The sequence below is a fragment of the Mustela lutreola genome, chromosome 1 (assembly GCF_030435805.1).
Source record: "Mustela lutreola isolate mMusLut2 chromosome 1, mMusLut2.pri, whole genome shotgun sequence".
Taxonomy (NCBI): domain Eukaryota; kingdom Metazoa; phylum Chordata; class Mammalia; order Carnivora; family Mustelidae; genus Mustela; species Mustela lutreola.
The window spans coordinates 57,922,731-57,943,728 of NC_081290.1; the positions used below are offsets into that span (position 1 = coordinate 57,922,731).

Here is a 20,998-nt window from a genome sequence, read left to right on the forward strand (position 1 = left end):
CAATATGTTTGGAATGAGCAAAAACTTTTGCAGTTCTTCAGATGTTTTAAAACACCAAGTACATTTTGCAAAGTGTTCTCCCTTGAATATTTAAAGTCATGTTTTATTTAAGGGAAATGACTTTCATAAATTTCTGACCCATTTGAGCTTTATATCATTGTAATATTCTTTAAGAGCCAATTCGTGTCCAATAAGGCTTTTCACCTTGTTTAATGACTTCTTAAAATTCTCTTTTCTTACAATCAAAACTGTATAAGCCAATTCGAATGCCAAAGGCTTCAAGTTCAGTTCAGAGTGCTCAATTCATGAATTCTGAGAGAATTTTAAGTTGGTGAAATGAGTTCTGCTCATCTGTATTCAACTCTGTATTTCTAGTGATTAGCCTCATGTGGACTCAGTGTGCACCCCATCTGAGGTTGGAAGAACTAGACTTTTCACTGAATATTTTGAAAACAGTGTAGGCATACCTTGCCTTATGTATGTCTGAGATGTCCTAGGCAGAGAAACTGGCTTATGTCTCTAATTCTGAGCAACCAAGAAGGAAGAAAGGAAAAGCAACTATCTTCATCCTTATTATGCTCTTTCAGCTTGATCTTATTTACTCTCTATAACAGTCCTGGGAAGAAGGTATTATCTCCATTTTACTAATGAGGGAACTAGGCTCAGACAGGTTAAGTCACACAGCTGGAAATGGCAGAAAACATTGTCTTCTGAACTCAAGCTTGATGCCTCCTGAGTTTCATTTCCTCTGTGCACTACTGGCTCCATAAATTTCCACTGACGTATGGTTGAGTCTCCCTCCTAATCAGTGTGTCAGGTACTTACACTAAGCATATTACCTTACTTAATCTTTGGTGTAACTCCCTTTTATAGTTGAGGAAACAAAGTCTTGGAAATGTAGATCATCTATCCCAAGTTACAGAGCAGGGTCAGGCAGACTTGGGTCTGAATCCTGGCTTCAACAGTGTATTCATTTCCTGAGGCTATTTTAATGAATGACCATAAGCTTGGTGGCTTCAAACAATAGAAAATTACTCTCTCATAGTTCTGGAGGCCAGAAGTCTGAAATCAAGAAGCCACTAAGTCTGAGCTCCCTCTGGAGGTGCTATGGGAGACCTCCTCCCTTGCCCCACCCGTCTCTGGGTGTCATTCCTTGGCTTGTGGCCACTTCTCTCTCTGATCCATCCTCATTTTGCCCTGCCTCAGTGTGTCTTCTTTATGTCTCTTACATGGATACTTGTCACTTGATTTAGGGCCCACCCAAATAGTTCCAGAGACCTCCTCATCTCAAGATCCTCCATTTGGCTACATTTTCAAAGACAACTTGTTCCCAGTGAGGTCACATTCATGGGTTCTGGAGGGAGGCCATGCATGAGTCTGTCTTTGTGTAGGAACCACTTACTAGCTGTTGACTACGGGGCCTAGACATTTCAACTGCCTCCATAGAATGATGGGGCCAGCAGCTCTAATCTTACGGCATTGCTGTGATAGAGAAGGGGTGGCTACCTATCCTGCCCTTTGTTTCAGCACTGAGTCCTCTCAGTTCACAAAATCATCATCAAATGTCATCACCGAGGCCACAATGGTAGGTTCTTACAGATTTTTTTTTTTTTATTTATTTAGTGAGAGAGAGAATGAGAGAGAGAGAGAGAGAGAGAGCGTGAGAAGAGGGAAGGTCAGAGGGAGAAGCACACCCCATGCTGAGCAGAAAGCCCAATGCGGGCCTCGATCCTGGAACTCCAGGATCATGACTTGAGCTGAAGGCTGTCACTCAACCAACTGAGCCACCTAGGTGCCCTTGTCAGGCATTCTTTTAAGCATTTTCAATATATATATTCCCTGGTGTATCCCTCACCACAATTTTAGGAATATATTCTTTAATCTGGTAAAGAGAGAGTGAAAGAATCACCCAGCTAGAATTTGAACCTGGAGTATGTCCATGACAGTGGGAGTGAGAGAAAAGAGGTGGAACTTCTAGGAAGTTCCAGTTGGTGAGAAGGGGGAGAGGGAAGGTAACTAGGTCTTCAATCATACCTAGGTTCCAGATGTGGCTATATGATCAACTCTTCCCTCACACCTGTTCTCTTCTACATTCTGTCACCTAAGTGGTTGTGCAGCCAATGTTCCCAGGCCTGGCCTCTTCCAAAAGCCCTTTATATTAGGGAGTATCAAAGCCATTGTTTGTATAGGGGTTTAACATCTAGACTCTGGAGTAATCCAGATAACTGGATTTGTTTCTCTGCTTTCCCAATTTTAATTCCCTTCTATTCCTGGCATGATTGGTGGGCCAGCAACAGCAACTAATCAAAAATTCAGAATCTCAGGCCCCATCCCAGACTTCCTTAATCAGAATCTGCCTTTTACTGGATGAGTCTGACATATACAAGTTGATTTGTGGTGCATTAATATTTGAGAGGGTCGTTCTTCCCACATAACTTTGAGCAAATCATATAATGCTGGCTTTATTCCCCCCCCCCCTTTTTTTTTTTTTTTTTTACTTTTTGCTTGTTTGTTTGTTTATTTGGCTCCAACAAGTTCTAGGTCCTTAGCAAAGCTACACACCCTGAATGGGATGGTCTGATGGGCCTGTAACAGAGTTGGCATTCAGGAGCTTCATCCTGCCATTATCCTCTCCTAGCTTTGGTAAGAGCATTGCAGCTGCTACACATGTGTAATCTATATTTTGTCACTCACCACCATCCTGAAAAGGGCCTAGGAAGTACCCTCAGATAGTGAAATATCTTACTGACAGCAAGTGAGTAAAGCCAGGTTAATTCTCCCAAGGACTTATGATGCAAACTACTTGCTTAACAAGTTTTTTCAAAAGGAAAATCTTGTAAATGATCATTTCTGAAAGGCTGTTCCTGAGCCTATGCCTGAAGACAGAGCATATGAATTCTCATGATAAATTCATTGTAAAATACCCACTATAATTTATTTTGGGGTAGTGAAATAGATTGTAAAAATGGGCATGCTTTCCACCTCTTTGGCATGTAGTTTTACAACTCCCTCCATCAAGAGGTGTGCTCTTTCTCCTAGTCTTTGGATCTGAACTGGCCTGGTGATGTGCTTTGGCCAATGAATAAGGCAGAAGTTATGAAGTGCCAGTTCTGAGCTTTTACTCACTCTCTTTTGGGGCCTTGCCCGGCCCCTGTGTAAACAAGCTGAGGCTAGCCTGCCAGAAGATGAGAAACCATGTGGAGCAGAGACAAACTATTGCAGTTGAGGCCATCCTAGATCAGAAGAACTGCCAACCTGCAGGTGAAGTGTAGACTCATGAGCCATACTTAACTGTTATTATTTTAAGCCTGGGCTTAAACACTGACAAAATGTTTACAACAAAATAGTGTAAAACTAATGAAAGCAGTAATAAAATCTGTCACTGAGCTTTTGGGTGATCAATTATGAAGCAATGGCTGATAGCCTCCAATGACAACAGTTTTTTTTTTTTTTTTTTTTTTTTTTTTTTTTTTTTTAAATAGATGGTGCTTGCTGAGAAGGCTGAGCAATGCCATGCACCAGCATCTTGCATATTTTCCTCTCTTCATCTCTCCATCTACAAAGCCTATCATTTTATTGAACATTTACTCAGCAGTGTTTTATAGGTCATAAAGCTTAATCCTTATATCTACCATATGAGATATATCTTATTTCCATTTGATGGGGGAAATAGAAATAACCTGATTCTTAGAAGGATTGGGAGAATTGATCAAGCCTAAGGTCAGAGTTGAGATTTGACCTCAGGTCTGATCTGCATCCTATACCTGCATTTTTCCCCATGGCTTATTATTTTCCTGGCCAGTTTTCAAGAGAGGTGCTTTCATGCCTTAATTTTGGAAAAGAACTTTCAGGGGGTTTAAATAACTTATCCAATTAATAAATGAAGAGTTGGTTTTGAACCTAGGATTCACTGACTCTAATTAATACCTGCATTCACTGAGGTTCATTATTAAGAAATATATCCTAGGGGTGCCTGGGTGGCTCAGTGGGTTAAGCCACTGCCTTCAACTCAGGTCCTGATCCTGATCAGGTCCTGGGATCAAGTCCCGCATCAGGCTCTCTGCTCAGCAGGGAGCCTGCTTCCCTCTCTCTCTCTGCCTGCATCTCCATCTACTTGTGATCTCTCTCTGTCAAATAAATAAATAAAATCTTAAAAAAAGAGAAATATATCCTAAATGGAGACGAACATGTTTATATCCATGCTAGAATCATGTTATTTCTTTGTTTTAGAAACTTGTTCTGCTCTGCTTGAATGTGTTTTAAAAGTCATGTTTTGCAAACCCCAAATTGTAACAGAAAGCAGGTTGTAAAGGAACTGGGGAGAGTTATTGCCCAGAATAAACAGCTGGGAAGCATTTCAGTGTCAATCTTATTATTGCTTTTAAATTAGCAGTGACTTCAAAAGCCTTTGAAGTAGCTGGCAGGGAATGCTTGGATTGGGGAAAACAATCACTAGAGGGTATTCTCAGCAGGCATGTGCTTTATGAATGTTCCTCCTCTTTATGCCTTGGCACTGAGAAAGGTTGGAAAAGAGGTAGTGGGATATTAGCAGGAAGCTTCTAGCTGATGTGAATTGCCAGGAAGACCCAATTAGCCTGTCCCTCTCAGTAGCAAAAACCCAAGCAGAAGGAATAAATTATTTGTGGCAGTGGTCAAAGCTGCTGACAACTTCAGAGACCACCCATGAGGTCTTTCCATGTCAAGCTGACTGGAAGGACCTGAGAAGCTCTAACCTCAGGGACTTGATGGATTCTAACATGAGAGCAGAGCTAAGTTAAATTAAATGGTAGCTCATAATACCTGGAGAAGAAGTGTCAAGATATGCTTGTTTCCTATCATGAATATCTGCATGAAGACTTTCACTGGTCATCCTCTAAGACTGGTTTTAGAGTTTACTTTGAAAACTCTGACATGTTCTGAGACTTCTCTCTATCCAAATAAAACTCACTCATTTCTCCATCCATCCGTTGGTCCATCTGTCCATCTATCCATCCATCCAGCCAGTGTTTGAAGACTTCCTATTTTGTGTCTGATGTTATTAGACCTTAAGGATACTGACAATGTTAAGTAGATAATAAGAACCGCCCCCACCCACCATGATGCTTAAGTCTTGAGAAGAGGGTAGAGACTTCCCAAAAAGCAGACCAAGAATGTGCCTGGGCACCAAAAAGGGAGTACCAAGAAATTGTTAGGAAATAATCTGATATTTTTACATATACACAAATATTTTATCAACATAAGAAAACATCACAACTGACTTGAGCTTCCTACATGTATTTATAGCATAGGAATTTTTTTATGTTGATTTAGATATCAGAAGTGAAACCATGATCTTTTCCAGACTTGGGGTATCAAAAGGTCATTTATTATCATAAAGAGGAAAACATGAGTACTTATGTTAAGTGCTCTAATAAGGAATGCTTGTGAGCGGTGAAAGAAACCAGAAAAAAGTGTTAATCAACCTTGAAACTGGTGTGAGTGTGTGTGTGTGTGTGTGTGTGTGTGTGTGTGGGCATGCACGCGCACGATGGAGGGTGGTCAGGGAAGTCCAGTAGAGAAGTTATGGTTCCCTCCTGTCTGCTCTCATAGTCCCTAGGTCATACATCTATTTCAGTTCCTGCCTTGATCAATCACCTACGTGCCCATTTGTAGCAGATTCTATAGTGTCTCACCTATAACCTGTTGGCACCCATTATTCTAGTGCATGCCCATAACATTCTACTATAGGCACCTGCAACTTTCTGCCTGAGTGGTTTTATGCATGATGGGAAACCAAAAGTGCAAGAGGGTTGGGAGCACCCTCACCTCAACTAAAGATGAATGGGAGTAAGGTGATAGGTAGCACAACTTTATCATCCCTAGGTAAGATCTCTTAAAAGTTCTGAAGCACATCCCCAATTTCTCATGCAAGGATGATCCCAGCATTAGCCAGCATGATAACACAGCCTATATCACCTTCCTTTTGGGGACAGTCTCACTTACCTACTCCTCTACCAGTTGTTCTGAGGTTATGTACAGATAAATCTCTTGCATCCCTATCCTGGTCTCAGAGCTGGGTTCTGGGAGAAGCAAAGTCAGAACAATGACTTTCTTCTCCTCTCAGACCAGGCTGGGGGCAGCACAAAGCCTGAAACATAGTTGGACTTCATAAATCTTGAACAAGTGAATCAATGAATAAATAAATGAATGGTGAAGTATGAATGATGATGGCAGACTTCCACCCTTTGTTGTTTTATGAAACTCAAATGAATCTCATTATAATGGCTTTTGGGAGGAGGAAAATATAATCTGTTTGGGAGGTAACTGACAGGTGATTTGGCTTCTGAGAAATGGGAGACACTAGTCTGGGCCTGGAGGAAAAAGATGAAGCTGTGTTGATGGCTTCCCCTCTCTTCCCTAGCGGGGATTACCCTCCCCTACTGTACCTACAGACATACCAATAACAGCCTACCTTCCCTTATTTTGACAAGATTCAGATTCAAAGATTTCTTGGGAAGTGGGTCCTCAGGATAAAATCTAAGGAGACCTAATAAATCCAATGTAGTCCTCACAAAAGTGGTGGTATTTATTTATTCATGTATTCAGTTCATTTGTCTGTAAATTTATCCATTAAGTAATTTACTTATTCATTAATTTGGTCATTCATTAATTGATTCCTTTCCTCCCTCCTCGCTAACTTGAAAATTGTGGTTCAGAAGATCTGGTAATGAAGCACATGGTCCCTAGAGACTGAATACCTCGAATGGCATGCTGGCTGTTTGACCTTGGGCAAGCTACTGAACTTACCTCTGCTTTAATTTCTTCATTTGTAGAATGGGGATAAATGATACCCCTGGTTGAGAAGGTTAAGTGATTAGTGGTTTATGTGAAGTACTTAGAACAATCTCACGAATAATCAAAGTCATAGCAATGCCCATTATCTGTTTGGACTGTGCTTTCCCCCTTCTTCTCTTACAACAACTCTAACATAGCCTCCACCCTGACACCTAATTAGATTAGTAGCAGCACCCACATGCTGTTCTTTCTTACCTCTGGTTTGTGAATAGCCAAGAGGAGGGTCAAGGTGGGGAGAGGAGAGGTCAGCTCCCTGTAGCCAGCTCTGGATTGATCAAAAGGAAAGATGAGTCCCTTTTTTACCAGAAATGGAAATCAGAATGTGTACAGAAAGGTGTAGTCCACTATAGCAGGAACCAAATTCCCATAATTCATATTTCATTAACACTTTACAGTTCAATATGCATGTTGAAAGAGACCCAGACTACAAATGAACATTACTATGGTTCATAAGAAAGTGTAGGATGATCTATGGACATGTACATTGTGAAAATACCAACAATTCGACTAGATTAGGAAGCACTGGAGGGTAGTGCTTACGAGCGTGGATTCTGCTGTTTAAATGCCTGCGTTGAATCTCTACTCTATTATTTTTGGTTGACTGAGGTTAATGTGCCTCAGAATTCACATATGTAAAGTGAAGATGGTACAAAGTGCATGTGCCCTAGGGTTGTTGGGATAGCCAAATGTGCCCATCAATGCATGGAATTAGAGTAGTAACAACTCCTTGTAGCTATAAAGTACTTGTGTGCCCAGCACTGTTCTAAGAATTCTCTGTTCATAGGAGTGGGCATAAACTGGATGATTGCTTCAGTTTGATAGTAAACACCTAAAAAACCAGCAACTTAGATAAGGTAGAAGTTTCTCTTTGTTTTCATCAGAGACCTAGACTCCTTCATTGTCAAGTACTTCATTATTCAAGAACTATTTTCTATCCTCCAGGTTACCTCATGTTCCATGGAGCTCCAGCTATCAGAACCATATCTCAGGCATCAGGAGAAAGAAAAGGTGATGGAGAAAAGGGATGCTCCTTCAATGTAAGTCAGCTCTCCTTAAGTAGTTTTCCCAAAGGCTCCCCACACTGTTTAAGTTTACATCTCGTTGAAAAGAACTTAGTCGCTTTGTATTACCCAGCTGCAAGGTAGATAAGGAAATGTAGTGGATCTCAGCTGAGCCTTCCAATGAGACTGAAGCCCGAGATGATACTTCAACTGCAACCCTGAAAGAATCCTGGATCCAAAGGGATCCAGCTTAAATGTGCTTGAGTTCCTCAACCACAAAAAATAGGTGATAACAAATGGTTGCTGTTTCAAGCTGCTAAGTTTTGGGGGTAGCTGATATGTAACAATAGAGAATTAGTACATAAACATTCTTGAGATTTCTTGTTTTTCTATTTTAAATGTTATAGCCTCAGTGAGTGTGTGGTCTGTGTTCCAACGACCAGTAGGCAGTAAGTTGGCGAAATGCTTTGCCACCACATAGCATGGGACACCAGATTTCTTACCTGCAATATCCTCTGATAAATGAATTCAGTGAAGTTTCAGGATATAAAATATATGTACAGAGATCTGTTGTATTTCTACACACCAATAATGAAGCATCAGGAAGAGAAATGAAATATCCTTAATGTTTGCCTCTAGTGCCTTATCCAATGTCATATTTTAGATTCTATTTCTTGTAGTACCTCTCTTGCAAGAACTAAATTCTGCATCACTTAAGATGGGTCCAGCCACAGAAATTCAAAAATCAGAGTCAGGTACACATTGAAGAAGTTTATTTTAGTTTCATATAAAAGAAGTCTAGTAGTAGCTAGTATAAGACTACTTTAGTTGTTCTGTATTCATCAGTGTCCCATGTTCCTTTCTGCTCTAAGACCTTTTGGTATTCATCATAAAGACCACCATATGGTCCAAAATGGCTGCCTTAGCTCTACGCACCATATCTTTATTCCAAGCCACAGAAGGATGAAACAGGTAATTAAGTCATCTTAGCTAAATCAGTTAAACTTTAAAGACTCCCAAGCAATGTTTTTGATAAGGTATTTGTGTAATAGACAATAGGGTATTTAGAAAGTAGAAGACCTTGTAGGTCATTTACTCCAATGTTTCCCAAACTATGCATTTTGATTCCTCTTTCATGATTTTTGCTATACTTGTATGTCATCCATATAAGTGATTATTTCATATTGAATCATGTAGTGAAAAAGTTATTTCCTTACAATTGCATACCATCTATACTATTTTTACATAATTTTTTAAAAATCAACTTATATTTAAAAAATTAAGTATATATTTATAAATAAAATTTTCAGTTTGAAAGTAGTGCTTCCATGAAAGTTGTAGAAAGTACATAAAATAAGAATATGAAATAAAGTTATGCAATTATACATGGAAACCACATCAGCCAAAATAAGCTCTGAGCCATTGGTCTGTCCCCTTTTTTATCAAAAAATGAAGTTTAGCAAACTGTCCATTATGGATCTCTCCTGAGTGAAACGAGATTGTAAGGAGAGTGATTTTCTCAATACACTATTCAATATAATTTTTATGTCCTGTGTACCACCAAACTAGTCTGAATTTTACTAGAGATCTATGATCTACATTTCGGGACACACTTGTTCATTCTTTTGACAAATGAGTGAACCAATTTTCCAGAGGCCCTGTGTAATTCTCTGTTTTCCCCTTGGCATTCTGTGATTCTTGTTAAGACTATATTGACTGATACCACAGTCAGGTGGTTTAGGGTTTATGCCTGCCTGCTAGACTGTGAGCTCTCAGATGGCTGAGCCGGATTGGCCTGTGATTCCTGGGGTGAGGCCCAGAGGGCCTGCCCACAATCAGTGCATTTAGTGGGTTGGAGCAAATGGAATTGCCCAAGAACATACAGCTTATGTGCAAGGATGGAACTGGGGTCCATAACTTCTGGGCCCTTTCTCAAACAGTACTTTCTAGTTAGGTTTCTAGAGAGACAGACAGAGATCAAAAGGATTTAAAATAAAATGCTGCTTTTTTTTTTTTTTTTAAAGATTTTATTTATTTATTTAACAGACAGAGATCACGGGTAGGCAGAGAGGCAGCCAGAGAGAGAGAAAGGGAAGGAGGATCCCTGCTGAGCAGAGAGACTGATGCAGGGCTTGATGTAGGGCTTGATCCCAGGACCCTGGGACCATGGCCTGAGCCGAAGGCAGAGGCTTTAACCCACTGAGTCACCCAGGCGCCCCAAGTGCTGCTTTTTATTTGGAAAAAAAAAAATCAAGGTTACTCTTGCTTGCTCTTGTATAAAATAGTAGGTTAAAAACCCATAGTGATTTTTTGGAACAGTTTTAGGAGAATAGGAATTAGTTCTTCTTTAAATGTTTGGTAGAATTCCCCGGGGAAGCCGTCTGGCCCTGGGCTTTTGTTTGTTTGGAGATTTTTAATGACTGTTTCAATCTCCTTACTGGTTATGGGTCTGTTCAGGCTTTCTATTTCTTCCTGGTTCAGTTGTGGTAGTTTATATGTTTCTAGGAATGCATCCATTTCTTCCAGGTTGTCAAATTTATTGCCGTAGAGTTGCTCATAGTATGTTCTTATAATAGTTTGTATTTCTTTGGTGTTAGTTGTGATCTCTCCTCTTTCATTCATGATTTTATTTATTTGGATCCTTTCTCTTTTCTTTTTGATAAGTCGGGCCAGGGGTTTATCAATTTTATTAATTCTTTCAAAGAACCAGCTCTTACTTTCGTTGATTTGTTCTATTGTTTTTTTGGTTTCTATTTCATTGATTTCTGCTCTGATCTTTATGATTTCTCTTCTCCTGCTGGGCTTAGGGTTTCTTTCTTGTTCTTTCTCCAGCTCCTTTAGTTGTAGGGTTAGATTGTGTACCTGAGAGCTTTCTTGTTTCTTGAGAAAGGCTTGTATCGCTATATATTTTCCTCTCAGGACTGCCTTTGTTGTGTCCCACAGATTTTGAACCGTTGTATTTTCATTATCATTTGTTTCCATGATTTTTTTCAATTCTTCTTTAATTTCCCGGTTGACCCATTCATTCTTTAGAAGGATGCTGTTTAGTCTCCATGTATTTTGGTTCTTTTCAAACTTCCTTTTGTGGTTGAGTTCTAGCTTTAGAGCATTGTGGTCTGAAAATATGCAGGGAATGATCCCAATCTTTTGATACCGGTTGAGTCCTGATTTAGGACCAAGGATGTGATCTATTCTGGAGAAGATGTGGTATATATACACAATGGAATACTATGCAGCCATCAAAAGAAATGAAATCTTGCCATTTGCGACAACATGGATGGAACTAGAGCGTATCATGCTTAGCGAAAGAAGTCAAGCAGAGAAAGACAACTATCATATGATCTCCCTGATATGAGGAAGTGGTGATGCAACATGGGGGCTTAAGTGGGTACGAGAAGAATAAATGAAAGAAGATGGGATTGGGAGGGAGACAAACCATAAGTGACTCTTAATCTCACAAAACAAACTGAGGGTTGCTGGGGGGAGGGGGTTTGGGAGAAGGGTTTGGGATTATGGACATTGGGGAGGGTATGTGCTTTGGTGAGTGCTGTGAAGTGTGTAAACCTGGTGATTCACAGACCTGTACCCCTGGGGATAAAAATATATGTTTATAAGAAATAAAAAATTATTAAAAATAAATAAATAAATAAATAAATAAAAAACCCATAGTGATTCTAAAAAATAAAAAATTAAAAAAAAAAGGTTGTACATTTCAGAATGTATGTAATCCTGTCTTCTTGCATGTGAGGTGGAAATATTAACATGCTTCTAATGAATATAATAAGACAAAAGAGGTGGGATTATTTTTTTTCCCTCTGATATTAGATTATATAAAGACTGTGGTTTCCTCCTTCAATGTTAGTCACTCTAGTTGCCTCTTAAATTGCTTCTACTTGAGGATGTCAAGTGCCTTGTGTTGAGACAGCCATTTGTGTCTCTTCACTTGCCAGCTCCTGATATGTATCCTTTATAATAAAACTTGTCATTAATATAAAAAAAAACCCATAGTGATTCAAAGTAGAAATCTCAGAGAAATGTTGTTCAATAAAATTATTGTTGTTGATGGTGGTGATAGTAATAATTAATAAAAGATAGCTGCCATTTACTAAACATTTTCTAGACACCAAGTACAATTTAATGAGCTAAATAATTATTGAATTTTCTCATGGGCTAGATAATTATTATTCCCATTTTATCAGAAAAAATTGAAGTATCGAGTGGTCTTTAGCCAGCACATAAGATACAACAGCCAGTAAGTGATGGGCAAGTCTGCATTTGATGAGTCTACCTCTTTAGATCCTCTAGTTCTCACCTGAGTTTTTGTTCAAGGGCTCCTATAGCAACAAGCTCAGCAGGAGTTCCACCAACTTTTGGCAGGTGAGATCTGCCAGTACCACACTTGGGCACCCTGTGCAGTTTGCCTATTGCCTCCTGTCCTGGGATCTCTGTGGCCTTGAATCTGCAGTACCCTTAGTCACCTGGGCATATGTAGCTCAGAAGAAGTGGGGAATTAGTTCTGTATGGGTTAAACACTTGATCTGTGGGAGATGGAACCAAATGGATTGATTCCACCCCTCTTTGATTCCCCTGGTTAGGCTGTGCAGAGCTCATTTTATATTCAGACAACCTGTTGCACCTGGTTGGCAGGTGAACCTAGTGGCAGCCAACTTGATAAAGTATTTTTCTTGGCCCACCCTCCTGTTTCTTTCACTTCTGCTCTCTTAGGTCATAGTAAAGAAATATCATGTAGGACCTTACTTTTGGCTCATTTGCATCAGCTCAGATCTGTCTGATTCCAATGCCTATGCCTAGTATGCTGAGTTATATTGGTCTATATAAGAATCTTCAAGATAGTCTAATTTCCTGGTGAGATGTCCATGCCTTTGATATCTTAATGATATGGTCCTCCCCCTTCCCCGCTCTCTGCCTCAAATGTTGATATTCTTTGAGTTCTATTTACCACATTCTGTTCTGTTTCCGGCCCTTTGCATTTGCTTTCTCTTTGGAGAGTGCTCTTCTTCTCCTTTTTTCTTATTCTTTACAGTTTCCTTTTCTGGCTAACATACACTCATCTTTAGAATTCAGTTCCAATGGATTTTCTTATCTCCTTGGTCCCCTCAGTCTTCTCTCAGTGGGTATTAGCTCTCTGTTTCCTATACTTTACTTTTATACACCTACCTTCATGCCATTATCTGTTTTTCCAGGAGTCCCCAGCTCTTTGAAGATAGGAGTGGTGTCCTATTGACATTTCTGTCCCTAATGTGATTGTGGCACCTTCCATAGTCTCAGCTAAGTGAAGGTCATGGTGGAGTGGCCAAGGATACAGGAATGTTGTCAGATGGCCTTGGAACTCCACTCCTACTCTGACACTTACAGTCATGGACATCTGAGCATGTTGCCTAAAAGCTGGGACCTTCAGTTTCCTAATCTTAAAAAGGGGAAAACCATAGTAGCTATGATGCAACATTCTTATAAGAATTAAATGGCTTAAAAAATATTGAATTTAGTTAGATAAAAATAAATGTAAGGTACTATTATCAATGGTAAGGTAATTTATTATTCCACCGAAAACGATGAAAAGTAATTAGAGAAGCAAAGTTAGACTATTTGCCACCTAGATCCAAACACAGGTTTAATGAATGCCCTCAAGTTTTTTAGGCACCCCAGAGGCTCAGCTCAGGCCCAAAAGCTTATGGGCTACATGGTACACACAGTTTTATTAGACACCCACCACATACTAAGACCTATCTGCAGGTCTAGAGCATTAGGAATGGTAATACACAGGGACTGTCCTCAGAAAGTTCAAAGTCTGGCGAAGTTGTGACCTCAAAGTCTCTGATTTTATATCATGACCAAATTCCCTCTAATCTTGAAGATAAATGCATTTTTCTTTTTCATAAAAGTATTTACTGTGTATATACTATGTTCTCAACCCTGGGTAGGTGGCAGGGACACAGCAGTGAATTTATACTTTGATTTTTTGAAGTTTATCTACACTGGGAAAGACAGACAAAAGCACACATGCATACACAAATAATAGGAAAAAAGTGGGTGTTCAAACATCGACAAGAGAATTCTAGAAAGAGACATCAGATTATGCAAAGGGATGGGGATGTGGAGATCATGGCATGATCTGAGACCAGGAGTGATATGACAGCATAGATCCTGGGGTAGGAAGGTTGGTGAGGCTGGAGAGACAAGCTGAGAACAGAATGCCAAGGGCTGTCCTACTAGTCAGGATTCTTTTTCATCACAGAAATCCAACCAAAGAAGTGAAATGGGGTGCATTTATGTGGCAAAGCTTGGGTGTGGGCAGAACAGGGCATGACTCCAGAGAAACTGGCCCCAAGGTTAAAGATGCTTTATTGTCGAGATGGAATTTCCTCATGTGATAAGGAACACGATATATAGATAAATTTATTTCTTTCCAAAATAATGACTTTAAATAAAAGGGACTCCTCTGTTGAAAAGAGTAGGTCCCAGGGAACACTGATTGGCTTTACTTGAGTCCTGTGATCTTCCTGGATCACCAGTCACAGGGACTAGGAGATGGGAAATCTAATTGGCTTGACTTGGGTCACTTGCCTGTCTCTATCTGTAGTGGGGTCAGGGTCTGTTTACAGAAGGAGATGAAAGAATCATGCCTAGATCCAAATCAAATAATACCCCCAGTGTCTTGAATGCAACCCCAGGGAGTTTGAGTTGCATCTAAGGGTGGAAAAATAATTTTTAGATCTTAAGTAATAAGATGAAATGGTCAGATATGTGTTGAGAAAGACTACCTCAGGCAGAGGGTAGAAAGATGGCTGAGTAAGTGGAGCAGATACAAGTCAGAAGACCCATTGTGATACTAATGTCATAATGCCACAGTCCAAGTAAGGCCTTAGAACAAGAGCTGGTGCAAAGTTGCAGAGAGTGTGGGTGGATAAAGGAGAGAACACAGGGGATTGATAATCCATTCCAAGTTCCAACTGGAGACAGATGAAAGCATTGGCCACTGTTGTATGAATTGTTGACAAGGTGAATTATTGATATGGTCTCTCTAGAAGTCATTCTGGTTTAGCAGTTGGCCAGATTGCTAGACTTGTGTTTTTACTGAAGTTAAACTTGGGCAAGGTGAAGAAAACCTGCCTTTTCTGATTAGGATTTTAATTTAATAAATATTGGGTAGCCACCATGTGCCATGTCTGAGGCCTGTTTGTATTTTTCAAGGTGAATAAAACAAGTCCCTGCAAGAAAAATGCAACATAATAATCCTATGTTTGGAAAGAATATATTGTATTTCCACCCATTATCTCCCTCAGTCTTTACCATTGGCCTACAGGGTAGCATGAAAAACATTCTGACCTCTATTACACACTTCCCAGGAGAAGTGAACTGACTTTCTCAGCCCCCACATGAAAGTCCTCCTCCGTTCTGTCCACTCTAATTTGAAACCCATGGATTCTGTCTCTTTATTATGCCACAGGAACTGAGGGACTCCCCCAGGCATCTGTGGAATGGTAAAGGCTGAATAATAGTCTCTCTGAGAAGTGTTTGTTGTGTGAATACTTCCACTGTGGCTGGTTTCAAATGATCAATGTTGTTTGCATGCTGAGTTGGAAAGAGATGCATGCAAGGAGTCTCTTCAATCTGAGGGTTCAAATGTCTCATCAGCCAGACTGCAACGTAGGTCCTGGAGGGGAGGGGAATGGAGAGGAAGGGAGAATGGAAAGCCAGAATCTTGGAGTTTGGTCTGCATGGTCTGTTGTGGGCTGAATTGTGTTTCCCACAAAATAGATGTTGAACTCCTAACCCCAGGACCTCAGACTGTTATCTTATTTGGAAATGGGGTCATCGTAGACATAATTAGTTAAAATAAGATTGTACTGCAGTAGGGTGGGCTTCTAATCCAATATGAGTCATGTTGTTATGAAGAAGACAGCCATGTGAAGACACTGGGACACCAGGGGAAGGTTATGTAAGGATGAAGTCAGATACTGGAATGGTGTATTTACTGGCTGGGGAACTGCTCCTGAGGCTACTAGAAACTGGAAGAAGCAAGAATGGATTGTCTACTAGGGGTTTCAGATGGAACATGGCCCTGCCAACACCTTGATTTTAGGCATCTAGCCTCCAGAACTGTGAAACAATACATTTCTGTTGTTTTAACTTGCCCAGTCTGTAGCATTTTGTTACAGCCATCCTAGGAAACTATGACCTCTGTGTGTTCCTGTACCCTACACCACGTGGTTTGAAGTATGACTGCCCTTGGGCAAAATCCCGCTGTGTTTGTGTTCTATGGATCTAGTGTTCTTTCATTCCACCCCTCCATTTGGATCAGAGTACAGGAGTATAGCACAATGAACTAAAATAGAGGAGAGCCTGTTGGTTTAGGGAGGTAAGAAAGTTATCATATCAGGTATAATTAGTTGACTATGCATAGGTATCAGGTGCTATACTAGGTGTTTTTCATGTATTGCCACATTTAATTAATCTTCACAATAACCATATGAGTAGGCATAATTGTACTTATTTTACAAGTGGGGAAATTGAAACTCAATGATACTAGGTCACAGAGCTGGATAAGGACTGCGGGGTTGTCAGTTTAGGTGTGTTAGGTGTGTTAGACTCAAGACTCTGCACAACATCTTAGCTCTCCTACCTGTGGCCTGTTTATGGAAGTCTCAGTGGGCTACAGCTGCACTAATACCTCAAGGATTGACCCTTCTGGACCCAGAGGTAAGAAAGGATCTGAGGATAGGGGAAGAAGATGGAGGATGGTTAGAGAAATCAGGTCAGTTGAGTGAGTGACCTTGGATCCCCTTGGTGAGTTCATCTACATCTAGTGGTCACCATTTCCATGTGGCAATAATAATGACAGACCCACAATTATATTATAATAATCTTAATCCCTTATGTGTAGATAGCATTGAACAGCTGTGAGAGCTCTCACAAGCTCTCTGGCTCTGAAGCCAGGCATAACTGTGTTCATATTCCAGACCTGAAATTTACCAGTGGTCTCATCTTGAGCAAGTTGCTTAATCATTCATGAGTGTGAATTTACTTCCCCACCTCTTAGGGATGTTGGAGGGATTAAATGAGGTAGAGTAGGAGTAGTATACAGTAGACAGTAAGGGAGCAACTTTACTCCCTCTGTTCTTATGAGAAAGGGTTTTCCTCAATTATTCTGGCCTCCCAATCCACTGTTACCTTCTCCATGAAATGTGTTGTTTCCTGATTCATGTTTCCTGATTGAGAGAAATAAATTTATCAAAAGTTCCAGGCATGTGCCTCAGTTCTCTCTATTTATCCTGAAGCAATTCTATGTTACTCTGTATTTGTCATGTTTACATCCCTCTTATGGGTTGAATTGCGTCATCAAAAAAATATATATATTTTGAATTCTTGACCCCAGCACTTGTGAAAGTTACCTTATTTGAAAATAGATCTTTGCAATTATGCTGAGTAAAATAACTCAAGCAGAGAGAGCCAATTATCATATGGTTTCACTTATTTGTGGAGCATAACAAATAACATGGAGGACATGGGGAGATGGAGAGGAGAAGGGAGTTGGGGGAAATTGGAAGGGGAGATGAACCATGAGAGACTATGGACTCTGAAAAACAATCTGAGGGATTTGAAGGGGTGGGGGGTGGGAGGTTGGGGGAACCAGGTGGTGGGTATTGGGGAGGGCACGGATTGCATGGAGCACTGGGTGTGGTGCAAAAACAATGAATACTGTTATGCTGAAAAGAAATAAAAAAAGAAAAGAAAAAAAAGAAAATAGGTTTTTGCATATGTACTCAAATTTAGATGAAGTCATTAGGATGGGTCTTAATCCAATATAACTTTTTTTTTTTTTAAGATTCTAATTATTTATTTGAGAGAGGTGGGGAAGGGGAAAGGAGTACGGAGAAGCAGACTCTCTGGCTAAGCAGGGAGTCCAACCCAGGGCTCAATTCCAGGACCTTGGGATCATGACCTGAGCTGAATGAAGGTAAACACTGAACCACCCAGGTGCTCCTTTATAAGAAAAGAGAAACACTACACGAAGAGCACGCAGGAGGCAATGTCGTGTGACTATGGAGACCAAGACTGAAATGCTGCAGGTACAAGCCAAGGAATTCCTGGTGCTATTGAAAATAAGGAGATTTATTATCATCTCTATTCTGAGGTGAATAAGAGTAGATAGGGAGGAGGTTAAGGGAGGTGCCTGGATGACTCAGTTGTTTAAGCAACTGACTCTTGGTTTTGGTTCAGGTCATTATCACAGGGTCCTGGGACCAAGCCCTGTGTCTCATGTTGGGCTCTATGCTCAGTGGGGAGTCAGCTGGAGATTCTCTCTCTTCCTCTGCCTCTGCCCCTCCCCCTGCTCATGCACTTTCTCTAAACAAATAAATACAATCTTTTTTTTTTTTTTTTTTTTTTTTTTTTTTAAGGAGTAGACTGAAGATTATGAAAAAGGCAGAGCTAAGACAGAGAAGAGAACCAGTATGCACTGAACACCATTACAAACATCTCATTTAATTTTGACACCTTGTATGGTGAGTGTTCTTGTTCTTACTTTCCAGGTGAGAAATTTAGTCAAAGATAATAGATTCTCAGTTCAGGGCCCCACCATGAGCAAGTGGCTGAGAAAATTTCAAACAGAGTTCCAATCATTTGCCTGTGATCTTTCTACTTTCTACAAAGTGACTGAGGCCATAGGTAAAATCATAATCAGTGCTCATTGTACTTGCTCTGAAATGAGGAGGGAGGGGAGCCTTGATTGAGCCCCCAGTGAAGTTTTAGAAAGGTAATATAGCAGAGTGATTAGGGTGAAAGCCCTGGAGCCATCCTGCCAGAATTCCAGAGCCACCTACCTTTACGCACTGACCAGTTGTGTGCCTTTGCCATGTGGCTCCATCTCTCTGGTTTGACATGTAGCAATAACAGGTACAGGGATTATAGAGCTGTTGTCAGATTAAATGACAATCACATAAAAACACTTAGAACAGAGTCCATCCCACAGGGCGAACAACATAAGTGCTTGTTGCTACAATTATTTTTTATTATCCAATATGTGACCTGTGGTAGGACCCCCTTTCTACCAGAGAAGGCATAATGAGCCACCAGGACGGCTGTCTTCTATGCATGGTTCCCAGGACGTGCGGCTGCTCTGCTTGCTGCCACTGTGATTTCCAACATCTCAGCTGAGATGGGATGTTATGTTTCTAATTAGACAACTGTCTGGTGTGTGGGCTAATAGTATCTTTCACAAGGCTTTTTAGTGATACAGGGTGACTGCTGTAATGTTCATAGCCATTCATAAAAGCACAATCCAGAAGGAAAGTGCTAACATGTAATTTGCAGTCATGACTTCCAGCACTAATTCAGAAAATGCCTCTGTGGTCCCAGGGTTTGGGTCTCTGTCTGCTAGTTCTCTGAAGGGTGTTGGACACCAGTACCCTGCCCAACTGCTTTGTCTTCCCATCAGGACTGACTGCCTCTGGGGAGCTCCTTAACTTCTGAAATAAGTGTTCTAGGGTGTCCCATGTATATGCTGTCATTTGGGAAACTGTCACTTAAGGCTGTGAGGCTGTGTTGAAGCAGAGGAAGAACAAATCGAGTATAATGTGTTTTTTTTTCTTTTTCTTTTCTTTTTTTTTTTTTTTTCCCTCAGGATGCTTACTTTGTTCTGAATTCTAGTGAGTATTTTTCTAGGACCAGAATGACTGACTTTCACCTGATGGTCAACCAAATTTTCTTTGTCTCCTGGGATGTGTTTATCAGAAAAATGGGCCAGACAGTAGACAAAGCCAGTTCAACTTTGGGGATTTTGCTCATGGATCATCATGCACAAGGGATTAGAGCACATGGATTAGAATTTTCTTTCTCAAAGGAATTATTGACCTTTCTGGCCCTGGAGAAGGACCCAAGCACATCTTTATATTTCTCTCTGCTAGGACATTCAGTTCTTGAACTTAATAATTCTAAATACAGAGGTCTCTCATTTAAATAAAAACATCACAAATCATATACAGTGTTCTGGATTTAGAGGGGATAAAGGGAATCTCCTTCGGATGTGTAATATGTTTGAGAGCTGCATTAAGATGTGAAGATATAGAAAATATGGAATAAGAACAAAAAAAGACACTCTAGAGAAAATAAAAGTCTACAAGTGTGCAGTGATCCTCAAACGAATTAATCAAGTAAAATCTATAGATTTCAAGACATGAATTTCACACAATTGATAGAAAATAGAATGAAATAGAAATTGTTACACCTGTATCCTACGCAAATAGATTAGAATGCAGACACACACTCACAGCCCTATCTTCCCATCTGATCACTCACACAGATGAAAGGGATCCAAAAACACTGTTTTCTCTCTCCCATTTCTTTTATCTTAATGATATGTAGTAGAAATTTTCATATTAGTACCTACTATTATTTTTATATTATTCTAGCACAGTCTTTCTAATGGTTCAAGGTATTTCATTGTATAAATGTATCTTAATGTAAATCTACAATCGCCTATAAATAAACATGAAGATTGTTTTCAGTTTGGAACATTTTACTTTTCTATTTCTTCTCCAAGCATTACTGCAATGAATATCCTTAGACATAACTTGCTGAGTGCATGTGTGTGTATGTCTGTAGAAAATATTTCTTTGGAGTGGAATTTCTGAGCTAAAGGGTATTTACTAGATACTGACCTTTTGCCAAACTGAACTTCAAAAATTTATTCCAATATATACTCCCATTACCACCATGTGGTTATATGTTTCTGCAAAATCTTGCCCACGCCATGTTTTGTAATCCTTTTAATTGTTGCCAATCTGTTAGGTAAAAATAAACAAATTATCCTGTTGTTTTAATTTGCATTTACTAAATCACTGTGTGAGGTTAAGCTTCTGTTCATATCATTCTGAGGGATTTGTTTTTCTTTTTCTGAACTGCGCTCATAATAGGTGCATCATAAATATTTGTTGAACAATTAAATAAACTGTTATGCAATTGTTCCTTTTATTAGTAGTCTGAATGAACTCTTTACAGAATAAAAACATTAACACCCTTTGATATAGTTGCTGCAAGATTTTATTTTCCTCTTTACTATTTGTTTTAATTTTGTGGGTTTTTTGGTAGGAAGTATTTAGAACTTTGGCTTTTAGTTTAATATAGTTACATTTTTTATTATT

The 20,998-nt window shown here is 39.8% G+C and overlaps 1 long non-coding RNA gene across 2 annotated transcripts in view; it reads left to right on the forward strand.

Moving 5' to 3' along the window:
- LOC131825919 (uncharacterized) overlaps nucleotides 1-20,361 on the forward strand; it is a 217,960-nt gene extending 197,599 nt beyond the window's left edge. For both annotated transcript variants that reach the window (XR_009351372.1, XR_009351371.1), the window contains 3 exons: nucleotides 7,777-7,871; nucleotides 18,257-18,361; nucleotides 19,480-20,361. This is a non-coding gene — a long non-coding RNA (uncharacterized LOC131825919). The remainder of the gene's footprint in view (nucleotides 1-7,776; nucleotides 7,872-18,256; nucleotides 18,362-19,479) is intronic.
- The last annotated feature ends 637 nt before the right edge of the window (nucleotides 20,362-20,998 follow it).